This window comes from Mus pahari, chromosome 4, assembly GCF_900095145.1.
Source record: "Mus pahari chromosome 4, PAHARI_EIJ_v1.1, whole genome shotgun sequence".
Lineage (NCBI taxonomy): Eukaryota > Metazoa > Chordata > Mammalia > Rodentia > Muridae > Mus > Mus pahari.
This window is the reverse complement of record NC_034593.1, coordinates 139,504,366-139,509,693: the sequence shown is the minus strand read 5'-3', so window position 1 is coordinate 139,509,693 and position 5,328 is coordinate 139,504,366. Positions and strand designations below refer to the sequence as shown.

Here is a 5,328-nt window from a genome sequence, read left to right as displayed (position 1 = left end):
GGAAGGAAGGAAGGAAGGAAGGAAGGAAGGAAGGAAGGAAAGAAGAAAGAAAGAAAGAAAGAAAGAAAGAAAGAAAGAAAGAAAGAAAGAAAGAAAGAAAGAAAGAAAGAAAAAAAGAAAGAAAGGCAGGAAATTTAAGAGATCAAAGAAGGCTATATGGGAAGGTTTGTTGGGAGGAAAGGGAAAGGGAAAATGATATAATTTATGGTAATCTTAAAAATAAAAAAAAAATTCTTAAAAATCTGCCCAGTAAGTAGCAAGTCATAGTCAGTTTTAGTTTATCTAGTTGAACTAATCATAACAACTATGGGAGAGAAAACATGAAAGGGTTAACAAACTTGACAGAGGTCAAATCCTCAAGTAATCTGAGCCTTAAGTCTTACATCAAACAAGACCAAGGACAAGGGCAGCCACTGCACCAACACAGCAGCCCAGCCCATGCCTGTAATTCCATTAGAGGCAGGGGCAAGGGAGCTCCACCATTGTGACAACAGTCTGGTTTACAGAGTGAGATACAGAGACAGAAACAAAAAGGACAGAGTGAAGTCTAGAGAGTGCAGCTCAGTGGTCCTGTGTCTTCCCAGCATCCATGAGACCGTAGGTTCCTTCTCCAATATCACCACAAATAAACAACTTATTCAGACAGGCACAGACAGAAAAGCAAATGCAACCACCATATTCCAATGACAGCCACTATAAAGAAAATGGTTGAGCCTTTCTATTTGTTCACTGAAGATAACATCAGCGATCGTAAAGGAATAAACACTGCCAAGAGTGTTAGTACACAGCTGTAATCCCTGCCCTGGAGGTGGATGCCAAAGATTGTTAATTTAAGGCCACTCTGGGCTTCGCAGGGAGACCTTGTCTCAAAATGAATGAACGGGCAAATAAAACTTTTAAGTCATCTGAGTAATGCTTCCACCAAACCTATTAAAAGTTCCTTCTTTGGGATTTCATAACCAATTGAAACCATCCAGTCTTGTTTACCTCACATGAGTACCACAGCTTCACCATGAGTCTCACTACTTCAGGGTTACTACAAGCCCTGAAAGAGACTCACAGTACCAACCATCACCTCTCTACCACGACCCACACTGCCATTCCTTTATTCTCCTGAAATAACTTGGAAGCCAGCAACAGAGGCTTTCTAACTTCATTGCCCTTAGACCCTCTCCTTCCCTTCTACTGCCAAGCTGTGTCTTTTTACCACTTCTCAGCTCAGTTCTCAGTCACACCAGGATTACTGAATGAGAGTATGGGCTAACTAATACCACTGATGCCGAGCCACAATACCCTTTGAACCTACCTCGGGTCTTAGTGGTAGCTGTAGCATAGCTTCCAGGCACCTCAACGCCTTGCTTCTCTCCTAAGTTCCCTAGCACTTCAGGAACTTGCCTGTTCCTAACAAGGGAACATTTCTGAACAGTCACAGTGAGCAAGGACAGGATACGTAGAAAACACCATGCCCAGCTGCACTGAGGGACATTTCTCTACAGTCTGTAGCATTAAGCCCTTGGTTGCTCACTCCTTAGGGGCTTCCCTTCCTCACAGTTTATGGAATAGCATCCATGCCCATATTGTTACCACAAGGTAACAATATGGGCAAGAGACACTACAGAGAAGCCTCAGAAAGGATGCTGGTCCCAGTATGTACACACTGAAATCACACTGGATTCCACTAATGCGTTCATACAGTCAATTCATGTTCATTTAAAGAGGTTTAAGCTGTCAAAATTCAGTCGAACCTAAAGCTACCCAAGTTAATCTTCCAGCCTCAGGGTCACCTCCCTAGGAAATCACTCTGTTTGGAGGTGGGGGGGAGGGGGAAGGGAGGGGGAACTGTCTCCCTCAACTAAACTTCCAAAAGACCTTCCTATTATTTATTTATTATGAATCAAGTCTGGAGTTTTTAGGAAAGGGTTTTAATGCATTTTAAGTACAGGCACTAAAAAAGGAAGAAGCAAGCAGGGAGTAGCAACACATACCTTTACCTCCAGAGGTGAGGCAAGCAGACCCCTGGCCTACACAGTGACCAGGACATAGTGGGGCTCTTGTCTCAAAAAAAAAAAAAAGTATATATCCTAGAATAAGTGTATATATCCTAGAATAAGTATAGGCTTCTCAAGAGGATTAGGCCTGAAGGATTTGATAATACCCATAAGGTTCTCACCATATGTACTTCTATTAAAAACAAACAAGCAAAAAGACTCCATCTGCCAGAACTGGTGGTCCAAGCCAATAATCCCAGCTATTCAGAAGTGGAGAGAGGAGCATCACAAGTTTCAGGCTAGCCTAGGCTATAGAGCAAGTCTCTGCCTTGCCTTTAAGAGACGCCATCAAAAGAACTGGAAAGAAAAAAAAGTAAAAAACTCAAGGCTACAAGTGAGTTCAAGATCAGCCCAGGCCTCTGCCTCTGGAGGTAAATGTACCGTAGTGAGGCTAGTTTCAGAATAAAGTAAGCAGCTAGGGGATGACAGGTGCTTGCCTAGCACACACAGGCCCCAGGGCTAACCCACAGCAAAGACCATACTCAACTGGAGGGTTTTAGGAAACATGATGCATCCAGTTCCCATCCTGGAGTTCTAGGGAGCAGAGTCCGGAGCCTTGTGCACACTAAGTGCTCTCCCACAGAGCTACAGCCCTAGGGGACCACTCCTGTTATTAGGAGACCCTTGCCTTCAACAGATTGCTGACCTTCCTACTCCCTGAAGTAACACAAATGCACTGTTTCTTAAATATGAGTTCTCAGTCCATATACAGACACTACACTGCACAAAATTCATGTGCCCTACATGTAATTTACTTGTATTACTTTCTGTGTATGTGTGTTTGCTGGTGTCCATGGAAACCAGATGAAGGTGCTCAAGCTACCTACTTGAGCTAGGGATTTAATTCAGGACCTTGGTAAGCCCTCTGAAGCATTGTGTCATCTCTCCAGCCCCAGGAACCTTCTTATAGAAAGACAAACCAACTGTACTCACCTCAAATTCTTTGCTCTACTACCAAACTGCTCCTGAAATCCCAATGTAGACTTTTAACAGCTTTAGAACTACACCTACACCAACGGAACAGATCTGCAGCAGATGTGGTAGTGTGGACCCAGCCACTGGGGAGGCTGGAATAGGAAAAAAATGAGGTTCCAGGTGGGGCAATACTATCCCCTCATCTCTTTATTTTTTCAAATAATTCACATTTCCTCTCTGAAACATCATCCAGCATTTTACGTCATTTTCTTGCAGCATACAGTCTTGCGCCAGCAGGTTGGTAAGCACTATAGTCCCAGCACAGGAGATGGTGCAAGACCAGAGGGATTCAAGGTCATCCTGAGCTGCAAGCAATTTCAAGACCAGCATGGCTCAAAAAAAAGAAAAGAAAGAAAAGAAAAAAGAAAAAAAAGAAAAGAAAGGGAAAAAGAAAAGAAAAACAACAACAACAAAAACCTCAAGCTTTTAAAACACTGCATTTAAGTCTGTCCTATGTAGTAAGTCACAATTTTATAATCTTTTATTTTATAATCACTGGATTGATTGATTGATTGACTGATTGATTGAGACAGGGTTTCTCTGTGTAGCCATGGCTGTCCTCAACTCTCGCTGTAGACCAGGCTGGCCTGGAATGTACAGAGGTAAGACTGCCTCCACTTCCCAAGTGCTAGGATTAAAGGGGTGCATATCACCACCACCTGGCTCAGCCTTAATCTAGCTGAATTCTGATTTTTAGCACAGGCTGGTTTGGCAATATTATTTCAGAAGGAAAGGCTGATCTTTACACAATCCTGAAACTCTGACTTGGGGAAAGGCTATTTGGCATTCTTCAGAGGATAGGAACAGAATCAAGTAAGACTTTGTAAGTGAAAGGATCCTGAAAACAGCAAATCACCTATTTACTGAAACTATGTGGAAAGATTTGCTTATTCATATACTACATGGAACTAAAAAAAGAAAGTAACTGAAAACTGGCAATGCAGATCAAAAAAATAGTATGCAATCATAAATATACCCCTTGTGTATATTTGTGTAGTTTTTCTCATCTTGCCAAAGTAAATGAAATAACAAAACTATCAGCATAGTGTATGTTACTGAAACAAGTTAACAGTGTCTCTCAATAAAATTTTCATTCTTCCATACTTATATTAACAGTATGAACTCACTGCCAACATTCATAAGATCAAGCAACCTGCTGCAATCATTGGATTTGCTCTGCCCTTTCCATAAGATACAACTGTGCCCTCAACCACAGAAGGCACTAGGAAAAATGGTCTCGCTCTCGCCCTCTCCCTCTCCCTCCCCTGGCTCTCTGGTTTGTTGTTTGTTTGCTTGCTTTGAAATGGGGGCTCCTGTAGCCTAGGCTGGCCTGAAGTCCTTCTCTACCTTACTCCACCTTACAAATGCTATCTACTGCCAAAGGCATCTCTAGGCTTGAGCAGTCTACCCCGACTCCCATTATCCTTGGTAACAGGTTTTTCGTAAAGTAAAAAATTGTCAGATCAAACAAACAAACAAGCAAACAAAAATATCTGGCATTACATGGTGGCAATACATTTGGAATCGCAGCAACTTGGGAGGTGGAAGCAGGAAGATCAGGACTTGGAGGCCAGATATTGGACTGTCTCGAAGAAATTTACAGAATTCTAGAATTCTTCATTAAGCACTAAGTCTAGACACCTTTGATAAACCGCGTCTTCAGCTTAGTTAAGACTTCTCAGTCAGGATGTCAGCCCTGGCTCCATTTTGCAGGCCTAATACTGATTCCGACAGAATGTAAACCCTAACAATCTTCAGTTGAGTGCAAAGCCCCTAAGGCGATCAACCTCGTTGCCTAACAGGTCAACATTACGAATTTTCCAACGAAGAGCATTTTGTATTTGAAAAATGCTTGAGCGCTTGGGAAAGCACACAAACCGTGGAAATGTGACCCGAACAAAAGCTGCGACCGACAGACGCTACGACTGGACTCGACCCAAACGCTGCGTCGGCCGAAGACACGCCACTGGGACGGTGACACCTCGGTCTTCCCGTCCGTAGCAATGAATAACGGGGCGGCGCGCACAGGTCGCGTCCCCCGACCCGGATCCCTGCCCACCGAGCCGCCCGGGCCGCGCGCCGGGGCGAGCCTCAGCCCGGCCGCGCCCGCCCTCCGCGCTCCCTTCAGCCCGCCCGCCCGCCGCGCTCACCTCAGCCCGCCGCCCGCGGCGCTCCTCCTCGCAGCCTGAGCGCTCGGATCCGCAGGGCCGCAAAACGGTTCCGCAGCGCGGCCCGCAGAACCGGCCGCTGCCCGACGCTTCCCTCGGCAGCCGCCGCTCCTTCCGGTGTCTCCGCGGCCGCTGCG

General features: G+C 44.9%; 1 protein-coding gene across 3 annotated transcripts in view; it reads right to left on the bottom strand.

The window, feature by feature from the left end:
• The window catches only part of Usp33 (ubiquitin specific peptidase 33), a 50,403-nt gene extending 45,075 nt beyond the window's left edge, over positions 1-5,328 (bottom strand). For 2 of the 3 annotated variants that reach the window (XM_021195566.1, XM_021195567.1), the window contains exon 1: positions 5,174-5,328. The gene's annotated coding sequence lies outside the window, so the exon portion shown is untranslated. Of the gene's footprint in view, positions 1-2,981; positions 3,078-5,173 lie in introns of those variants that run through there. The other variant, XM_029537414.1, reaches the window with a different exon arrangement.